We start from the raw sequence: 23,027 nt of genomic DNA, 5'->3' as shown, positions 1-23,027 counted from the left end.
TCAGTTTCCACACTGTTGTTCATGTCCCTGGATCATTCGTACATGTCCTTTGTCTAGTCTCTTCCCCTTCTTTCCACCTTTATCCCCCTACTCCCTTACCTCTGGTCACTGTCAGTCTGTTCCATGTTCCCATGCCTGTGGTTCTATTTTGTTCATTAGATTCCTTTTATAGGTGAAATGATGTGGTAGTTGTCTTTCACTGCCTGGGTTATTTAACTTAGTATAATATTCTCTAGTTCCATCCATGCTGTTGCCAAAGGTAGGACTTTCTTCTGAATAGTATTCTGTTATGTAAATGTGCCACAGTTTTTTGATCCACTTATTTATTGATGAGCACTTAGGCTGTTTCCAGCACTTGGCTGTTGTTAATAGTACCACCATGAACATAGGGCTGCATAAATTCTTCTGAATTGATGATTTGCGATTATCACAGTATATATCCAGCACTGGAATTGCTGGGTCAAAAGACAGTTCTATTTTTAGTTTTTTGAAGAAATTTCATAATTTTTCCATAGTGGCTGCACCAGTCTGCATTCCCACCAACAGTGAGTGCATGAGGGTTCTATTTTCTCCACTTTGTTGCCAGCACTTGTTGTTTGTTTATTTATTAGTGATGGCCATTCTGACAGGTGTGAGGTGATATCTCATTGTGTTTTTAATTTACACCTCTCTGTTGGCTAGTGATATTGAGCATCTTTTCATATGCCTGTGGGCCCTCTGTATGTCCTCCTTAGAGAAGTGTCTATGCAGATCCTTTGTCCATTTTTCAATTGGATTGTTTGTCTTCCTGGTGTTGAGTGATATGAATTTTTTTATGTATTATTTTGGAGATCAAACACTTGTCGGAAGTATCATTGGCAAATATGTTCTTCCATACAGCCAGTTCCATTTTCATTGTGATAATAGTTTCTTTAGACATGCAGAAGCTTTTTAGTTTGATATGCTCCCATTTCTTTATCTTTTCCTTTATTTCCCTTGCCCAAGAATATATATCAACAAAAATATTGCTAAGTGAGGTATTTAAAAATTTCCTGCCAATATTTTACTCTAAAACTTTTGTAGTGCCATATTTAAGTCTTTTATCCATTTTGAGTTTATTCTGGTATAAGTTGGTGGTCTAGTTTCATTTTTTTGCATGCATCTGTCTAGCTCTCCCAACACCATTTTTTAAGGGGTTATCACTAGCTACTCCATTGTATGCTCATGCCCTAGTTGTCAAATATTAATTGACCATAGAGACTTGTGTTTATTGTCAGATTCTCTATTCTGTTCCATTGATCTATGTGTCTGTTTTTATGCCAGTAGAAGACTATTTTGATTACAGTGTCCTTGTAGTACAGTTTGATATCAGGTATTGTGATATGTCCTACTTCATTTTTCTTTCTCAAGATTGCTGAGGCTATTCAGGATCATTTTGGTTCCATATAAATTTTTGAAATATTTTTTCTATATCTGTGAAATATGCAATTGGTATTTTAATAGCCATTGCATTCAATCTGTTGATTGTTTTGGGTAGTGTGGACATTTTAATGATGTAATTCTTCCAATCCATGAACATGGTATATGCTTCCATTTATTTGTAGTTTTCTTAACTTATTTCTTCAATGTTTTATAGTTTTCCAGGTGCAGGTCTTTTACTGCCTTGGTTAAATTTATTTTTAGGTAATTTATTTTTCTTGTTGCTGTAGTAAATGGGATTTTCTCCCTAGTTTCTTTTTCTGATATTTTATTTTTGGTGTACAAAAATGCCATTTATTTCTGAATATTGACTTTGTATCCCAATATTTTGCCAAATTCACTAATTAAGTTGACTTGTTTTTGGTGGGTACCATAGAGTTTTCTATGCACACTATCATGTCATCTGCGAATAATGACAGTTTTACTTCCTCCTTTCCAATTTGGATGTCTTTCATTTCTTTTTCTTGTCTGATTGCTGTGGCTAGAATTTCCAGTACTATGTTGAATAAGAGTGGTGAAAGCGGACACCCTTGTCTTGTTCCTGATCTTAAGGGGAAAGCTTTTGGTTTTTGCCCATTGAGTAGAATACAAGGATATTCCAATAAGATTATCAGCTGATTCCTCAACAGAAACACTATAAGCCAGAAGGGATTGGCATGAGATATTCCAGGTAATAAAAAGCAAGGACCTACAGTCAAGACAACTCTATGCAACAAGGCTCTCATTTAAAATGGAAGGCTGAAATAAAGAGCTTCTCAGACAAAAGAAGTTTAAAAGAGTATATCTCCAGCAAGCCAGCACTGCAAGAGATGCTAAAGGGACTACTATAAAACAGAGAAGAAAGGGAGAAAGAGAGAGAGAGAAAGAGAGAAGAGAGATGCAGGTATGGAAAAATGGCAATGAATAAGTACCTATCAGCAATAACTTTAAAAGTAAATGGATTAAATGCTCCAATCAAAAGGAATCGGGTAGCTGAATGGATAAGAAAACACAACCTGCATATATGCTGTCTATAAGGGACCCACATCAGAACAAAATACCTACAGAAGTTGAAGGTGAACAAATGGAAAAAAATATTCCAAGAAAATGGACATGAAAAGAAAACTGAGTAGCAGTACTTAGATAGACTTCAAAATAAAAGCCATACAAAGGGACAAAATAGGTCACTACATAATACTGAAAGGAATAGTCCAACAAGCATATAAGCACACAATATAGGAGCTCCTAAATATATAAAGAAACTTTTGGAGGACTTCAAAGAAGATATTGACAACAACAACACAGTTATCATAGGGAATTTTAACACCCCACTGTCAACAATAGATAGATCTTCCAAACAAAGAAACAACAAGGCTATTGTGGCACTGAACAAACTGTAGATCAAATGGACTTAATTGATATACACAGAACCTTTCACCCCAAAGAAGGTAAATATACATTCCTTTCAAATACACATGGAACATTTTCAAAGATAGACTACATTATAGGACACAAAACATGCCTGAACAAATTCAAGAGAATTAAAATTATATCAAGAATGTGTTCAGATCACAATGGATTGAAACTAGAAATGAATCTCATGGAAAAAACTCAAAAACATTCAAATATGTGGAGACTGAATAACATGTTATTAAATAATGCATAGGCTAACAATAAGATAAAGGAAGAAATCCAAAAGTATCTGGAAACAAATGAAAATGAACACACAACAATCAAAAAACCTATGGGACACCATGAAGACAGTACTGAGAGAAAAGTTCATAGCAATACAAGTCTACCTAAAGAAGATAGAAAAATCTTAGATAAACAACTTTAGAGGAACAATAATAAATGATGTCCAGAGTGAGTAAAAGGAAGGAAATAATCAAGATCAGGGAAGAACTAAATGACATAGAGACTAAAATAACATTTCAAAGAATCAATAAATCCAGGAGCTGCTTCTTTGACAAGATAAACAAAATTGACAAATATTTAACCAGATTCATCAAGAGAAAAAGAGGGAGGACCCAAATAAATAAAACCAGAAATGAAAGAGGAGAATTTACAACTAATACCACAGAAATACAAAGGATTGTAAGAAATTACTACAGACAACTATAAGCCAAAAAAAAAAAAAAAAGAAGAACAACATGGGCAAAATGGACAAATTTCTAGAAACATATAATATACCAAAACTGAGTCAAGAAGAAGCAGAAAGCCTGAATACACTTATAACAACTAGTGAAATTGAAGCAGTGGTCAAAAATCTCCTGGCACACAAAAGCTCTATACCAGATGGCTTCACAAGTGAATTTTACCAAACATTTAAGGAAGAACTAATTCCTATCCTTCTCAGACTATTCCAAAAAAATTTAAGAAGAAAGAAGTCTCCCAAACTCTTTTTTTTACAAGGCCAGTATCATCCTAATTCTAAAACAAGGTAAAGACACAACAAAGAAAGAAAATTACAGGCCAATATCTCTGATGAACATAGGGGCTAAAATCCTCAACAAAATACAGGCCATCCAGATTCAGAAATACATTAAAAAGATCATACACCATGATCAAGTGGGATTCATCCCAATGATGCAAGGATGGTACAATACTTACAAATAAATAAATGTAATACACCACATAAACAAAATGAAGGACAAAAGTCACAGGATCATTTCAATAGATGCTGAAAAAACATTTGATAAAATCCAGCACCAATTTATGATAAAAATGCTCAATAAAGTGGGAATAGAGGGAGCATACCTTAACATAATAAAAACCATATTTGAGAAGCCTACAGCCAAGATTGGAAAGAATTTTTAAATTATTATTATTATTACTATTGTTATTATTAGTAGTAGTTGTAGTAGTAGTAGTACATCACTTTCCTAACAAGATTCTACAAGCAAATCGGAAGGCTAATCTGGGCTTCGATGGAGTGCTATGGGTATTCGAATCAGCAGTGATATTCGAGAGGCATATTGGGGTCTGGAGTGTGACAACACATCGCTGGGCTTATCTCCTAATTCCATCTCTTATTAACGATGTGACCATGAGTATTTTATGTAACTTTCTTGTGACTCAGTTTTCTCGTTGGTAAGATGGGGACATTGGTCACACCTCATGGGTTGTTTAGAGGGACAATTGTGAAGAGGCATGTGAAGTACTCAGCACTGTGCATGACCCTTTCTTGTGTTCAGCAGTAACACATAGGAAATTTTCAATAAATATTAGATACTATTGTAAATGTATTTTATATTTTATACTTACAGTGCTTAACTGACTTAGGTGCATTGAGACTATCAAAAAATCTACCAAAACATTTACCCATGTGAAGATAATTTTATTTAGGAGGTGCTTAATAATTCTCTGTTGAATAAATATATAAACATACAAAGTAGTGAATCTTAGTTATCTGGCCCAGTGTTTAATATAAGAAAAATACATAAATTGATATAAAAGTTATTTAAATAAAATAATGCCATTTCAATGCAAAAATAAGATAATTTAAATGTTATTTTACAGTCTGGAACATAATTAAGTTCCTTTGTATTTATGCATCACAATAAAATCTACACACTCAGGGCATTTTTAATGCAATGAAGGATATTCGTTAAGAGTGTGTGCTTGAGTGTCAGATGGTTGACATCCTGTAAGTTTGTAACCTCTAAGGATTTCCTCATCCGTAAAATGGGTATATTAATAAGATCTACCATGTAGGTTTGTGGAGAGGATTACATGAAATAATCCAGGTATATCATTAGCACATTTCTAGCTATTCAATACATAAAAGAGCATAATACATATTATTAAAATTGCCACTGTCAGTGTGATTATAGACAATTCATGCTTTATGTACTTTTTACATGAGTTCTGCCTTTTGTTCGCAGTGCCTAGGCTGGGAAATTGTATTGTAGAATGAACTAGAAGAAGGATAGTTTCGGTTTAAGTTTCATCTCTTCTTTCACTTGTCAGCGATATAACCTCACTTGCCTGGAACATTTATAAATAACATATATATGTCCTAAGCCATCCCAACATTTAATAACTTGAAAGAACAGATTATTTCTAATACTTCTGTGGGTTACTTTATTAGTTCTTCTGGTTTGGGCCAGCTTGGCTACAGCTCAGTGGTCTAGGATGACCTCATACATGCTTGTATGTCTGTGGCCTCAGGTGGGAAAATTGGTTATTTGGAATGGCTGAAACATCTCTCTAAATGGTTTCCAAGTCTCTAGGAGAATGGCCAAGCTTGTTCATGTAGCAGTGGAAGGGGTCCGAGCAAGAAAGGAAAAGGCTGAATGTGGTGCGAGAACTCTTACAGCTTGTCATGTCCGAGACCCCCGAATAGAAAGGAGAGCTCTGGTCCTGTGGCGAAGAAAAACTTCCGTGGAGCCTTCGGGAGCTTTTGCATGCTTTACTGGTGTGGCATGGCCGAGAGTGTTGGCGGTACACCTCGCACCTGCTACACAGTGCCATGGGTTTATAGACACTTGTCACACAATGGTGGCTTCTAGCCAAGTGGTTACATCCCCTGCTGAATCAGGTACTGGAAGTAATTATGTCAGTGGTTACACCACACCTGCTGAATCAGCTAACCAGAAGTCACAATCCGGAAGTAGGCCTAACTCCATTTTGAAACTTTGGCCACATATAGCCAGGGCCTTCCCCTGACCCAGCTTCTGCTTGCTTCACATTTACTACTGTCCCACTGGTTAAGGCAAATGCCATGGGCAAGCCCAGATTCCAGGGATAAAGAAATAGATTCTATTTCTGGATTAGAAGAGCTTCAAAGTCACACTGAAAGGAGCGTACAAAGAGAGACAGAAAAATTTTGTGAAAATTTTACATTCTATTAAAAGAATAAATTTAAATTTTAAGGTCATAATTTTCCAAGCTTATTCTCTTTCATTGAAGCTAAGCCTCGGATCCTTTGATCACTTTTTTGTTGGTTTCGAATAACATTTGAAATCTCTTTTGAAATCCGTATTCAACTCAATTCCAATTGAGAACCACTGAATTCCTCATTATGGTCCCCATTTTTGAAAAAGGGGTTCCGAACATGGTGAAATACAGTACTTGTTTTTTCATACACGCACAAATAAATTTTAGACATTAGCAAAAGAACTGACAATGTATTAACTACTATGTCCTTTTTTGTATTTTAGTTTATACTTGTCAATACTTCCATCTTCTGCTATGCAAATTTACATGTGTTGTCCTATATCCATTAGCTGTTTCTCTGCAATTGGACATCCAGCCCTATGGTAGATTTCATCGTGACACCAGACCCTCACCTCTCTCTGCATTCATATTCTTGAATGGCCCATTGTGAGCAAAATATATTGCGCTGCTCTTTGATTTTGGAGTTGGCCATATGGTTTGCTTTGGCTCAGGGCGTGTGGTTGGAAGTGACAGCATGTCAGTCTGAGACTAGGAAAGTAGGCTTTAAGAGGTGTAAGGATTTGTTCTCTTGAGTCTCTCCCATTGCTCTAAGAATGTGTCTGGCAGCCTGCTGGTCTTACATAAATGAGACACATGTGGAGCAAAGCCACCCTAAGTAACCCACAGACATGCAAGGAGAAGTAGAAAGCTTCTCTAGCCCCAAATGCCTAAAATGAGGGCACTTGGCCAAGCTTGGCTTTAAACAGACTAATACTTAGCTTACTGTGAGTTTTATTAAATTATCCCTATTTTAAACCATTGTGCTTTCCAGGACTTTGTTTTCCAGCAATAGCAGAGTGGCACGAGCCTCTTGAAGGTAGATCATTGTCCATGACAGAATGATGGATAGATACATAGTAGGCACAAAAGAAACATTTATTTTTTGGTTCAAGTTTGCACATTGCATTAGCTTTCTGTTGCTGTCATAACAAAAACAACCAAGTAGTGGTCTAAAACAAAGGAATTATCTTACAGTTTGGTAGGTTTTATGTTTGACATGGTTACCACTGAACTAGAACCAAGATGTCAGCAGGCCTTTCTGAGGCTCTAGGGCAGAATCCAAGTCCTCGCCTTCTCTAGCTGCCAGAGGCCACGCTACACTCCTTGGCGCATAAACTCCTTTTTTCCATCTTTGTTATGGGCTTAATTGTATTCCCCCAAACTCATATATTGGAGTCCCAACCCTAGTACCTCGAATGTAACCACGTTTGGAGACCAAGTCTTTAAAGAGGTGATTATGTGAAAATAAAGTCATTATGGTGGGGCCTTGATCCAATATGACTTGCGTCCTTGTAACAGGAAGAGACACAAGGGCTGTGATTGAACCAAGAAAAAGTCATGTAAGGACACAGAAAGGAGGTGGTCTTCAGCAATCCTAGAAAAGAGTAACCAAACCTGCTGGCACCTGATCTTGGACTTGCAGCCTGCAGCACCTGAGAAAATAAATTGTTATTGTGTAAATCACCCAATCTTTGATATTTTATTATGGCAGCCTCAGCAAACTAAAACAATCCTCAAGGCCAGTGACATATTGTCTCTCTGGTCATTATTTTCCTCATCACATCCCTTCAGCCAGGAAAAAGTCCCTGCTTTCAAAGATCATAAAATTAGATTGCTCCCCTCCCCATTATCCAGGATAATCTTTCCATCTCGAGGTACTTAACCCTAATCACAACTATAAAGTCCCTTTGCTACATAAAGGAACATATTCACAGGTTCCAGAGATTAATTAAGACTTCAACACCTTTGAGGGTGGAGAGGCATTATCTTACTGACCAGAGACGTAGAAGGTACATTTTGTTTTTTACTTCCGCTTTTTTAATTTCTAAATTACAGTTGACATTCACTATTATATTAGTTTCAAGTGTACAGCATAGTGATTAGATGTTTGTTTTACTTATTAGGTAATCTCCCTGTAAGTCTAGTACCCAACTGGCACCAAACATGGTCATTACAATGTTATTGACTGTTCCTTATGCTGTACTTTACATCCCTTCAGTTTTCTCACGAGTCACCTTCACCCACCCCTCTCTGGCAACTGTTAAATGTCCTCTGTATTTGTGAGTTTGTTTCTGTTTTGTTTGTTCATTGATTTTGCTTTTAGGAGTCTGCACACAAGTGAAATCTTATAATATTTGTCTTTCTCTGTCTGACTTATTTCCCTTAGCATAAGAGAGGCAGTCTTAAAATTATACGAATTCATGGTCTAACCAACAATGCCTTGTTTTTAGAAATAAAGTGTAAGTTTTGTTATTTTGAGAGACTACTGCAGTGAGAACAATCATTTAGTAGAGATCACCTCTTTTATTCTTTGCGCTTTTTTATTTCTTAATTCTAGGGTCCAAACTTTAATGAAAACTCGCCTTGCTCTTTGTTTTCTAACAGCAGGAGGAAAGATGTACTCAATCCAAGTGTGTTGCCATCAAAGAGCTCTCTACATTAGCTCACTGCTTAGCATTTCGCCTCTTTTTTATTTTTTTTGCAAGAGTCCTTCTAGCTCATTCTATTTAGTGAATCCTGCCTCTCCACGGAGGAATTATTAACAGAAACTGTCAGCTGTGAGAATCTTTCCTGCAATCCGTACATGAATGCCACAGAGAACCTTCTCTGAGTCTTTTACTTTGGAAAGCCTCACACTGCCAACAGAATTCAGGGAATGAATAGCATGGCATGCTTGCTTTTTCATGATCTCAGTCTCAGAAGCTCTATTAAAAGTCTAATAAGTATTTTATCAGCTTCTGTTGGAGCCACACATGATAACTTCATGTTGCAATTCATTTTCCACACACACCAATTATAACATCAGAAGTGTGCTGAGCTGAATTTTTCTTTCTGCCTTTGATAGCCAGGGCCAGCTGCTGAACATTTTCCACTGTGAAGTGTGTCATGAGCATCTTTAAATTTAGATATTAAGACACACACTAAATGCACAATGCTGGAAAGAGGCAACAATTCTGTACAAGAAACCCATTTTTGACAGACTTGCAATGGAATATTCAATCATCAAACAATCTCACCTATGTTGGGGCGCCAGTGTCGTGTCAATGGATCACAACTCCTTTCACGCTGGTCAGACACTAACTTGCCTATTCTTATGATAAGCTCTTACTGTTCAATACCTTAATGCTCAGCTTTTCTATTCTGAAATTATTCCCCAGACACAAAGTGACCGTTGATTTTCAAGTTAACAGCACAGCTCTTGAATCCGTTGTGACCTTTTCTGCTGTTTCTTGCAGGACTTCAGCTGCTGAGCCTCCCGAAGAGTCACCCAGAGTTCTTCTCCTTTCGGAGACTGTAATACTTCATGGCTCATTGGAAATGGAGTCGGCACAAGGCAGAGCCTTATGGCAGGAGCTGAATGCAATTTCTGGGGTCGCACCTGGCAGTGTGTGATCTAAAGCAAATAAGCCCGGGACTGGTGGTCTGCAGGGACTTTCTTGAGTGGAGCTGAGCTTAAGCAAAAGGAGAGGCATGAGGACTTAAAGTGTCATGGGTTTCATGCTGTAAAAATTTGAATTTATATCCTATTATTTGAGTTGTCAGGTTCCTAAAATGGATAAAGATCTTTGCAGTCATTCCATGAGATTTCTCTGCGTGGGATCAGATTTTTTTTTTTTTTGGAAATAGAAAAACAACAGTGACAGAAGTTAAACAAATATTTCTGTCATTCTGCATGGATGTCAAAAAGGAGTAAGAGGTGGGGGAGGTGGCCTTGCACATAAGTTCTACAGCTTCCAAACGCCCTCTTTGGAGCTGTTTGCAGCTCACAGGTAAGGCAGGAAAGGGAAAGCATTCCTTTCTCTCCTGACGTCATGCCCAGGTCAGCAGACCTCCAGGGGCCTACAGGATCCTGAGATATATTAATAAATGATGATTTTTAAAAATCACTACATTTTGTGTGTTTTATTAGGGAGCCCCTTTGTGGCAATAGTTCACTGACCCTGGACTGTTAACATTCAACAAAGATTTCATAGACGAGTAAATGGACAAAACTATGTCTAGAATATTTCTCTCCATGTGTACATGAACACAAATCACACACACACACACACACACACACACACTGTATGGTTTCTGCCTGCCTGCTGAGTTAGACCCTTCTCTGCTTTCGTTTTCACAGTTCTCCTTTGCGAACTGGTTTGGGTAACGAGGCCCATTGCAGAGTCCACATGTAGTGAGGGGCCAAGCTACCTCACACCAGGACACTTCAGTTTTGTTGCCCCACTGACTAGGACTTCAATAGTGATGTAATTAATTTACGTATAATTTGTTGTTGACCAACTTTCCAACACTAAGTAAAATATTGATAAGTCAAGTTTTGCAAACAAGAGGTCAGCAATATTGATCCCAGTCTCCCCACAAAAAAGGAACACACAAAAATTTTAATTTCCTAGGAAGTTCTGTGATGTTTTAAGAAACACAATGTCTATTATAGGCAATTTAAAACTGTGCTGCAGGAAATGATTAGAAGAATTTTCTTCCGCATTAGTGCTATGATTGCACATAAGGCAATTATATATATAGGTTTAATTAATTTTACTGCTCAATGGGAGTTTGATTCTGGCTTTATAAGCTAAAATTGGAAGTAAAACCTTGAATTGATAATAGAATTCAAGTTTTATAATCAATTACTGTCTCTAAACCTATTCAGCGTGGTGGTTACAGAGAATGGAAAGAGAAGATATCTTCCAGAAGTGAAATGAAGGGATCATTGATAAGTAACCAGTTACACAGCTTATTCCAAAAACATTTAAGTTCTGAAAAAAATTTTTCTAGACTTCTCAGAGCATTTTAAAAAATGTATATGTATTTAAGTGTATACCTTAAAATACGTTTTGTGAGCACTTTTTGATCATCAGACAGGATATAACTATAATTTGGTAGAAGTTACCATTTCTACTGAGAGTTTAGGAAGCTAGGAAGCTATGAAGCTATGGTTTCCAGATCAGCTATGAAAGAATTTGACGAGTCCATCATAGTCCTTGATTCCCCCAAGATAGTAAACTGCTAGCTCTTCCCCAATACATGCACATTTTTAATAGAGAGAGAGTGTCAAGGGAACTATAATTTGAGGAAAAGAACCCTTGGCCACTAAACAATTGCTTTTCGCGACCTTCCAGGATTTGTCAGAGAAGGATATTTGGAATATGGTTCATTCCAACCAGATGTCAAGCTTCCTTTCCCCCGACCCCAGGCCTTGAAGGAATTTGAGTGCCTCATTTTAAGAAACTAAAAATAATTTGGATTTACTGTCAAAGGCATAGTTATTTTCTATGTTGCATACTTTGCTAAATGTATATAAAATAACAATGTCAGAAAAATATGGGGTATTTTTATACATCAGGAATACAAAAATCTTTTCTTTGTTTTGACTTTGTATCTGTACCTATAACTGCTTTCTTCAATTGGATGGTTAACCAGTGAAAAAAATATTTTTCAAGTAATCCATCGATGGAATAATCTGATTGTATGACTGATTTGACCAATAACAGAACAATTTGAGCAACAAAAGGATTCATGGGTCATTTTATTTCTAGGAAAAATTTGAATTCTGAAAACTATTCAGAACACTGATCTTGAGCATACCTTGCTTACTTGGTAAATTTAGAATTGTTTTAACAAATAAAAAACCTATATGGTTGTAGTATACATTCTGAGGACTTTAAAAATAAACTTTTTAAAATGATTATTTAGGTGATTTTCTCATTTGTCTATAGGATGCATGTGTATGCATTTGTATGTGCACATGTGTGTTTACTGAGAAGTATGTGTAATAATTTAATATATGTAGTTTTCAGAAAACACTCAAGAGACAGATTCATCTCAAGTTGTAGATTTCTAATATAAATACATTTTACAGACAGTATATTGCTTTTAGGATTATGTATTGGTTTCCTTTAGGCTATAACTACATTTCTTACTTTAAAGGAAATGCTAAAGCAATAGTAGGTTATACAACCATACATACACTGGGCATCTATTTAGAGGTGTAATCCAGGATGCATGCTATGGTCTTAATGAGAACTTGTAGAAATGCTCACTCGATGATCGTTATTAAATGATAAGAACAAACATGTGAAGAAATAGAATAATAGAATAATCTTATGTTTCCACCTGAGTACTTAATGTTTATATCAGTTTTGCACTCTAATGTTCAAATAGGGCAACCTAGAAGCTATTGTATTTTTTCAAATTTTATCATGGATATCAGTTATGCTGAAATTTAATGTACAAAATTATTATGTTAATTATGAATCCTGACTCTGGTATTGGCCTGTCTCTTTTTGAAGGTTATTTGATCTTTCTAATTTTAAAATTTAAAATATAATATGTTTATTTTTACCCACATTGTGGTATGTATTCAAAATAAACAAGACAAAATGCTTTGAGAACGTAATATTTATAGAAGCAAAAATGTCTATTTAAATGTTTTTATAGTGTTTCACCTGATTTGGATAGAAGCAGAAACAATATATGAACAAAAATATTTGAGCATTCTTGTTGACTTTTTTTCCTTTTTATGTTTATGTGCATTTCATTTCTGTGAGAACCTCATGGTATTCTGATTCTCATTTTCCTTCATGACCTTTATACACTGTAAAAAAAGTTCTTTGTGAAGTGTGAAATTAATGGCTTATCTGTATAATAAATGGAAATGTATGACTGTAGTATACACTTAGTACTGTTGGCTTATTTTTAAAACGATGAAATACCAATTTTGTCTACACAATGGTACCTCCCTTTACACATTTCATATGCATTATCTTATGTGATCCAGCAACCACAAAAGGTGTAGAGAACACCTCTTGCCTTTTCCAGTGGAGGAAGAAACTGAAGTTCAGTGGTGGCAAGCTAAAAGCTCTGTGGTTACTAAGTCTTTGGTAAGGTAAAAGATGGAATTAGTAGGATTCTGAATTTTGTTTGCCTTCCACTGTCACACATGTAGTTGGCAGTTAATAAGAACCTGTGTTAATGATAATCAATCATACAATGGTACGTAAGTCAAAGCAGTAATAAATCAACTGGGGAAACAGACATGAGGAAAACATATGAAAATACAAACAAGTGTTGCAAAAGGTGTATAAACCAAAGCCGGGGAAAGCTATACCAAGACAGTCATGTGTAAAGGGTTCTTGAAGGGTTCCAGGAATGTGGGAATAAGCTTCGATTCTTCCTCCCTCGCCTGCATATCCAATCCACGAAAAACTCCCATCAATTCTGCCCCCAAATATATATGGAATCCAAGCATTACTACTCCACTGTATTAGTCCAGGTTGTCACCAGTTCTGCCCTGGAAGCTTTCAGACTGCTCTCCCACGTCCACTGTTGTCATCTTCCAGCAATGGTTCTTAACCACAGCTACAGTGACATGCAAGTATTAATAAACAGGGTCATCTCCTCCTCTATCACTCTTACTATGCTTCTAAACCTCATTAAGCCTACAAAGCCCTGCCCAATCTGCCTGTGCTGAACTTCACATCCTCAGCCACACCCTGTTCCTCCCAGCTCATTCTCAAACCAAATGCTTTTCCTTCTGTCCTTCGAAACGCTGAGGCTGAATGCGAAGGTTGATTTTATACCTTGATTGACTGGCCCATAGTGCCTAACTATTTTGTCAAACAGTATTCTGTATTCTTCTGTGACGGTGTTTTTTAAAATTTATTTTGGATGAGATTAATGTTTAAATCAGTGGACTTTGAATAAAGCAGATTATCATAGTATGAGTAGACCTCACTGAATTCACTGAAGGCCTTAAGAGGACAGTCTTACATCTCCTGAGCAAGAAGAAATTCTTCCAGTAAAATCATTCAGAATTGAGCTGCAATATCAACTCTTTCCTTGGTTTCCAGCCTGCTGGCTTCCCCAGCAGATTTTGGACTCACCAAGCCTCCGCAACTGTGGGAATCAGTTCTTTAAAACCTCTTTCTTTCTCTCTCTAAATATATATACATATGAAGGGGGACCACAAAAAACTGGAATTGTCTTCTGGAGGGCAGGCTCCTTGTACTACAGACTTCTCCACTAGGGGGGGTGTTCTAGGAGCCCCTCTGTATCAGTGCACTAGCTGGTGTTGTTGTGAGAGGCTGCGTTCAGCTTCAGTGAACTTTTTTGAAGACTCTTTCAACGCATTTGCCCATTTCCTGATGGGTTATTTATGAGCACACTGGCCCTCACTGAGCTGAGTGTTCAGCAGTTTTTGACCAAAAGTGACATGCTCCCCATGCCCCACCCTCCCTATTCACTTGACCTCACCCCAAGTGCCTTTTTTTGTTGCTTCCCCACATGAAAAAGTCCTTACAGGGAAACATTTTGTGGATGTGGAAGAGGTGAAACAAGAAAAACAGCAGAAGCACTAAAAGACATCAAAATTGATGAGTTCAAAAACTGTTTTGAACAGTGGACAAAATGTCTCGATAACTGTATTGCATCAAATAGAGAGTACTTTGAAGGTGACTGAAGTTTAAATATGTAAGAATAAATACACATTTTTTAATAAACAAATTCTGGGTTTTTATGGGTCCCACCCTGTACACATATGTATCCCTGTCTCTAGCTAACTAGGTAGCTAATCACACACACACACACACACATACATACACACACATACACACACACCCTATGTTATTTCTGTTTCTCTGGGCAACTATAATATATACCTCAAGGCCTTCACTCATGTGTTTGTTGTCCAGGAGAACTCTTCCAGCTAATTCCTTCTCATCTCTCAGGTTTAAATGTCATTTATGCGGAGATGCTTTCCTTGACTTTCCTAATATGTTATCTCTTTTATAAAATAACTTATAAGCTTGCTTTTGCTTCATAGTACATGTGACAGTCATATATTCATTTTTCATGTGTGTTATATATGTGCATTTCACATTAGAGAAGTGTTTTTCAACCTTTTTTTCACCATAAGCCCTTAAGTGGCCTTAGTAAACTTTTTCCCTAATTACCTGCCACCAAAAATATACTATATGTTTATGCAATGTATGTATATATGCGCTGTACACAGAAGTCTTTTTATCCTCAAGACTTAGTTTTAAGCCTCTAGGGGGTGATATTGCCCATTTTGAGAATGCATGCACCGCACCGAAAGCTCCATGGTAGGACATTGCTTCTTCCATTCTCCTGTCTGCCCTCAAAATATATATATGAAGAACCATAATTCTGACCTCTGAAGATATATATTTCTCTTTTAAAAAACACGCTAAGTAATTTGAGTATGTTTTTAGTATGACATGCATATGTATGTACGCACACAAAATACACATATGCATTTGTATATATTGAAACACATGCATAGGTACACATGTGTTTATATAAAACACGTGTCTATATAGAAACACATATTTACATATGTGTGTATATAATAAAAAACTTCTCTAGAAGTTTCACTCTCCTTTCCCATCCATTGAAGTAGAAAAGATGTGCTTGGGAGACAAAGATGGCTAGTCTAGTTAGGTGCTATATTTTATTCCCTGTAAGGAAACTGTCTCTTTTTATTGTATATTGTCAGTCACTTTTAAAGGATGTTCTCTGAGAGAGCTCATTCTTTAAAATAAGAAGACAAAGCCCACAGTTAAATAAGCATGGCATTAATGGTAAGAACACAGCACTCAGTTCAGTCATTGCCTTGTTTACAGAAGCTCCAGGACTACATTTTATCTGTCAAGAAAGGAAAAAAAGTGCTTTTCCATCAGACTGTCAAGTTCAAATCAGTAGTGTCGTATCATGGAGTAACTGGTCTTTAAATGTATTGTCAGAAAGATGGCTTAAATTGTTAATATTGTCAATTGCTTTGATGATGGCCATCTTTTATAACACTTAAATAGAGTAGAGGGACATTGGCTTACTTCTATAATTTCTCCAACAGTTTTTAACTAGATAAAGTAATATTTTCCCAGATAGTAACTCAAAATGGAGAGTGGCTGCGGCTGTCAGGGTTTTAATGGAGAGCATTTGTAAGAATAAATTCCTCTTTTTCTTCCTCTCACTCCTCCTCTTTCTCTTTGCTGCTTCATCTCCGTCACTCCCCCCAACCCCATCTTTCTTATCTTGCCATTTTTTTCTGGTTGTCCATTCTTAGGACATGACTTCTTTTGGGATGGGGCAGATCTGTATTGGTACGAGGATGGGGGGTGGGGGGACCTTCATGAGAGTCATGAGCAGTCCAGGTTCCTGTGATATGAAAAGTTTGGTCTTCCTCCACATCATATGATGATGAGATAGGCACAGGACAGAGCAAATATACCTGAAATAGTTCCCTTACCTCAAAGAAGAACCAATTGACCTTTCCATCACGCAGTCATGAACTGTATGTGGTTTCTCCTCTATGGGAAAGGAAAGGACTTATGAAGTAGCTCAATCCCAGAGCTTGCTGACAGTCTGTAGGGAAGTTATCTTATATCGAGGAGTGTGCTTTGTGCAAGTGTAATGTCCATGGCTCTGCAGATGAGGTGGGAGCTTGTGAGTTAAAGAAGATACTCTAAATGGGGCTGGGCAAGGACATTGGAGAACCAGCAAGCTGAATGTGAAACTTCACTAAGTTTATGTCCTGCAAGGGGTGTCATTGTGCAGCCATGAACTCCAGGAGCTGCTTCAGGTGAAGAATCACAATCAGTGGAGTGTTGACCCAAGGCACCAGGACTGGGAGTTACCAATGGGCCTGGCCGCCATCAGCAAGGGAGGAAATCACATTGCAAACATCCCCTTTCCTGAGCAAGTTTTATAAGGAGCTTTATTGTTTATATCAGCGTTTTTCAATGGGTGTGCCACAAGAAATTTTAAAACATGCACTACCTGACTATTTAGCCAGGTGCACTTCCCTCTTTTTCCTTTGATTGTCAGGTATAAAAATGACAGCAGCCAACACAACAATAGCCATTGGGTGTGAATGAATTAAAATTATACCTATTTTTTGTGAGATTGGCAAAAAAATATTTTTGGTGTGCTGCATAGGTTCAGTAGTTTATGTGTGCCATGAGATGAAAAATGTCAAAATCACTGGCTTATATGGAAGTACCCACATACCAACGGGATGCTCTCATGCTCTGGTTGGTCTATCGGTAGTTAGAGCTGAAATCTTGCATCACAGTTCTCATCGATACCAATCTCCAAAGTGGCAAAGCTAAATTTTACTACAGAGATTTTAAAGTGATCGTTCATTAATTCAGATGTCTTTTCCTGCTCCGTAGATTATCGGTGCAGGTAGGGCTCCCCTGTGTCATTCACATCAGAACCACTATGAGGTGTACAAAACATCCCCTGTGAAGCTTTTTAGAAATGCATATTTCTCTGGCCTGACTACGCCTAATGAATCAGTTTCCAGAAGGTAAGGTCTGAACGTGTGTATTCTGGGACGTGTGGTGATTTGATGCCACAGGGCTGCCAGGGCTCTGAATGCTTTACTTTGCCTTGACATTTTATTCCTTTTAGAAGGAACCAGGTGAAGACAATCTGGTAAGTCTCAATTAAGTTTCAACACCTTCTTCAGTTTTTTAGTGCCAGAAGATTGAATCTTCTTGAATTGGCTGGAAGCTGGACAATTTATGACTGAGCTGGATCCTATTGCTCTGATTTATGGCGCCATTATGGAGACTTGGTCATCTGGGATGGACGTGACCTTCGGTGACTGCCAAGGGCTTTGGAAAGTGAGCAAGAGTTTCCAGGGATCTGTTGGAACACAGAGTCAAAGCCAAAATGTACTCTTCTCAGACAGTCCCTCTGTTCGAAACAGGGTGGTAACTGGCAAGATGCTTATCTTCTTTGAGTTTCAGGTTCAACATCTCTGCATTGGGACAAAACCTGCCTCACAGGGGTCGTTGTGAGTAATAAGTGAGAGAAAATATAGGGCACACACAGCTTGACATAGAGTAGGTGGTAAGCAATATTAGTTTTCTGCCTTATTCACCTACTTCTTCTTCCTGCACACTCTCTTCATCATTAAGCATAGTCTACATCAGTCACTAACTTGCATAACTAACTAATTCACAGTAGTTCCCAACAGCCAGAGTACCTGGGGTTCGTTATCAGTGTAGACCTTGTTCTTTGCTTTCTGATGAAACTCACAATTTACTTGGGTACCGTAGACCCTCCTTATCTGTGGCTTTGTTTTCTGTGGTTCTGGTTATCTGTGGTCAGGCTTGGTCCGAAAATATTAAATTTCTCCAGCCATAGACATCATCACGGTTTCATGATCCAAGATCTCTGGAAACAAATGATCCATTTTCTAATGTATTGTCAGCAGATCACAATGCCTACCCTACGTCATTCACCTCACTTGAATCTCATGATGTATGTAGATACTGTACCATCTCATATCATCACAGGAAAGGTGAGTATAGCACAAGATATTTTGAGATAGAAAGACAGATAGATAGATAGATAGATAGATAGATAGAGAGAGAGATTGCATTCACAAAACTTTTATTTCAGTATAATTATTTTATTTTATTATTGTTGTTAACCCCTTACTGTGCCTAATTTATAAATTAAACTTTATCATAGGGGTGTATGTATAGGGAAAAGCATAGTTTATATAGGGTTTGGTACTATCTACAGTTTCAGGCGAGAACTGGGGCTCTTGGAATTTATCTCCCATGGGTAAAGGAGGACGACTGTATTTTCTATCCCTCAAAGGTTTAGAAGCCCTTAGTTCGAAACTATACAAATGTTGCAAGACCAAGACTTCCCATGAATCTATTCAAATTCCTGAGTTCATATCCTCATGGCTCCCTTGTGCTCTTGAGGGCTGTGAGAAGTCACTAAAAGTACTAACTTAATTTGTAACTATAAAGGAGATTTGCATGATAAAGGGAGAAATGAGAGGTTATATTGTGACTGCCTTTCTTTCCCACAGCCCCTGCCCTCTAGTCACCTGCAGTCCCCACCCCTGCCTCTCCCCCATACCTCACCAGGGACATCTGGAAATACAGTCTCACATCCTTGATTGAACATTTTGTGTTCTTAAAAATGCCACGCCTTGCACTGAGCAAAAGATTAAAAACTGATAAACACTCCTGAATCAGGAGCCTCTTGAGTTCTTTTGATTCCTCAAAACATAAACATAATTTGGAAAGATTCTTAATGGTTGTGAGACTTAGATTCACTGCTGGATGAGTTTGAATGGAAGTTCCTGTCCTCTTGGTCTGCCTGCTTTTCTGTTTGCTGCTTAAGGAAAGCGGTGAGGTCCCCAAAGCTCACGGGCCAACCAAAAGTTAGTTTTCTCATTTTTAATGCTGGGAAGAATTGGATAATCAGGGGTGCTAATTGCCACTTCCCACATACTTTCCTCTGGTTTTGTACCCAAATACCTTTCACGATTGCGGCCTATCATTTTTGCCATCCTTAGTGTTGTTCACCTGATTGGTTTTCCGATGAGGCAAGTGACTCTTCAAAGGAGAGAGGTTACATGACTTGCACCTTGAGAACTCAGATTTTTCTTTCGTAACATTATCATGTCCCTCCTAAACTGAAGGGACACAAATTAAGCAGGTCACCACTGGCTGCCCTCTCCTCTTTACTAACGCACTCCTCTTCTCCCTTTACCTTTCACCCTCATTTATTTAAGCACATTCATCTTAGCATGCCGAAGAGAGGCAGTTCCTTAGGTTCAAATCCAGGCTTTGCTGCATCTGTAACTTGGGGACAACCATCTCCTCCCCCTCCCCCCCGATGTCTTTTCCTCATTTGTTAAAGGAGAATAATAAATTTTACTTATGTACTTGTAGTCAGATGCCTCCTTGTTCTAACCTATGGACCCCTTTCCTCTAGAAAAACTGAACTTCAAATTTTTGGTTAAGCGTGTGACTTCTTGGAATACAGACTCCCTTGAAGTTTATGTGGCTATGTCACTAAATTCTGGACAGTAGAAGTGGTTTATACAACTTTGGGGATGTGTCTTTAAAGAGAGAGGCTGTGTGTTTTTCCTTTCTCTGTCCCCCTTTTTGTTGACTGGAATGAGATTTATGGACAAGAGTGGGAACCGACATGCTGAAGCTCAGTGACGGGAGGTCGCGGTGGATGGGCTGGGTCAATGCATTATGGTGTAAGGTCCAGGCACTCTGAGTATTGTAGCTTAGCCATATGTGGCCATCACATTAGCATTTTTATCACACTTAATAATGGCTGAAATTATCTTGTTTACTTTAAACTTTTTCTTATCTCACTAAGAGCAATGTGACTCATTTACCACTCACTGCACAGTAGCCCTCCCCCCATCCATGGGGGATACTTTCAAAGATCCCCAGTGGATGCCTGAAACCACTGTTAGTACTGAACACTGTATGTGTTATCTTTTCCCCTATACGCACCTATGATAAAGTTTAATTTATAATAATTATAACAATACACTGTAATAAAAGTTATGTAAATGGATTTGAGGTCATTATTAACTGAAATCAAGGTTACTAGAACACAGATACTATGATACCATAATAGTCGATTTGGTAAATGAGATGGCTATTAAGTGATGAATAGACAGGTAGCATAAACAGTGAGGAACACCAGACAAAGGGATGCTTTATGCCCAGAGCAGAACAGAGGAGGAGGGCATGCGTTTTCTTCATACTACTCAGAATGGCACACAATTTAAAACTTATGAATTTTTTCCCCTGGAATTGTCCACTTAATGTTCTCATATTGCAGTTGACCATGAGTAACTAAAACCACAGAGTGGCTGAAACACAGTAGGTATGAAACATTGGTTGAATGAATAAATGAGTGGGTGAGCAGCAGCCAGCTTCAGGGACTTGCCAGCCCAGTGGGTCAGTGGCAGTCACTGACAAGAAAGGGCCATGTCCTACTGGGTGACGTGGAAGAGCACCCATGGGCAGTGGTGAATACTGGAGTGGTAGTGGCTTCTGGGAGGAGCAGATGGGACAGGTAAGCAGCAGGTGAACAACAAGGCCATAATTCAATGTGGTGAAGCAGTGCCACATTAAATGTAGAGGTATATTTATTCGAGAACATTTAAAATATCCCTGAGGACGTACACACATACCTGGGTGGATAGACAGAGGGAGCTCTGCATATGATGGACTTTCTGTGTCAGTCAATACAGACAACAATCCATTAAAGTTTGAGTTATTGTTGTTTTTCTGAAGTCATCTGTGCCCACAGGCTGGTGATAAGTGGGCATTTGAGTTAGAACATTTATAATCTATGGTTTCAAAAGCAAGGTCAGTTTTGCCTCTAGTTGTCTATACATTGCTGAGAGCAGGATCCTCAAAATGGCTTCTTTCCCTTTATGTCCCGCTCCTGCTTGCCTTCACACCCTGCATGCCCCTTCCTCATTCATCTTAGCGATGGGTCTGAGGTTCATTAAAATGCTCTCTTATTTGCCTCTAGTTTCTCTATTGCATTAATCACAGGGCTCAGCCTTTTGGTTGCATATGCCCTCTGCCTTCATGCTGGGTGATTCACATGGTTTACAGAGATAATTTACGGGTGATATATGCTTTGTCTGACTTGGCTTCAGGGGTCTAAAGTGACCCACAGGGCAGTGGTGTGTGTACAATGTGTGTGTAGGGAAAGCAGAGATAAAATGCTCTTGGAGAAATTATAAAGTATAATAAATTGTTTTGTGTTTCACCTGACTTCCTCTCTGTCCCAGCTCCGGTATCATCACATGAAGAGTGGGGGAGGTGGGGAAGGGAGGAAGCTATAGGCATTTATGAATAACATTACTTAGTTCACTGCCACTAATGTGCAAGGACTACTGTCAAAGCTCGAAATGAGGGATGGACACACAAAAGGCTGCATGGCCACCATGCATTGAAAGTTTGAAAATTTGGGACAAGTTGCTGACAAAGGAGCCAAGGGAGACATCTACTGCTGGCTGAAAATGGCCATAGAAGATTGTCCACTATAAAAAAAGTGTAGAAAAGTAGGGGAAAATATTGCTTGAAAAGAGATTTGCTTTATTGTTTAATATTATTAGCACACAGGCTTTTACAAATTCCTCTTACCTGAAGGTAGGAGAAAGAGATAGCTTCTTAAAACTCTTAGAAGTGCCTCACATTGATTTTCTTGATGCTTTTGTGTGTTTGGGATTCTCTACCTTCAATAAATTTGTCTGAAAGCAGGCTATCACCCTCTTGGATTTTCTTTCCTAAAAATGTAGAGGTGCAGTGATTTTTTTTTTTTTTTTTTAAGTAAGGCTAATACAACTCTTGAATACAAATTGCCTAAGGCATTTGTAAAGCCTCATGGGTTTGTCTGCTGCTAGAAGGAGCATCAGAGATCATACCAAACAACCATTCTTTTAGGTGAGAAACTCAGAGAGGCTAAGCCTATCATTATGTAGCTGCCCTTTGACACCAAAGTCAGGGTGGAGCCTCCGAATTTTGACTTCTGGCATGATGTTTCTTTAATGTTGAACTGAACTTTTTATCCAGTCACTTCTACTAAAGCCTTACCTAATATTTGTATATATTATATTTACACTTGTTTATACTTATGGTGTACAATTTGATGATTTGATATATACACACATTGTGAAATACAATCAAGCTAATTAACATATCTATCACCTCACATGCAGTTACTATGTTTTGTGTGTTGTCATAGCACTTGAGATTCACCTTCTTAGCAAATTTCAAGTATACAATACAGTATTATTACTTATAGTTACCATGTCATAGGGATTAGGTCTC

The sequence above is a fragment of the Furipterus horrens genome, unplaced genomic scaffold (assembly GCF_987537825.1).
Source record: "Furipterus horrens unplaced genomic scaffold, mFurHor1.1.pri manual_scaffold_3, whole genome shotgun sequence".
Classification (NCBI taxonomy): domain Eukaryota; kingdom Metazoa; phylum Chordata; class Mammalia; order Chiroptera; family Furipteridae; genus Furipterus; species Furipterus horrens.
This window is presented reverse-complemented; position numbering follows the sequence as displayed.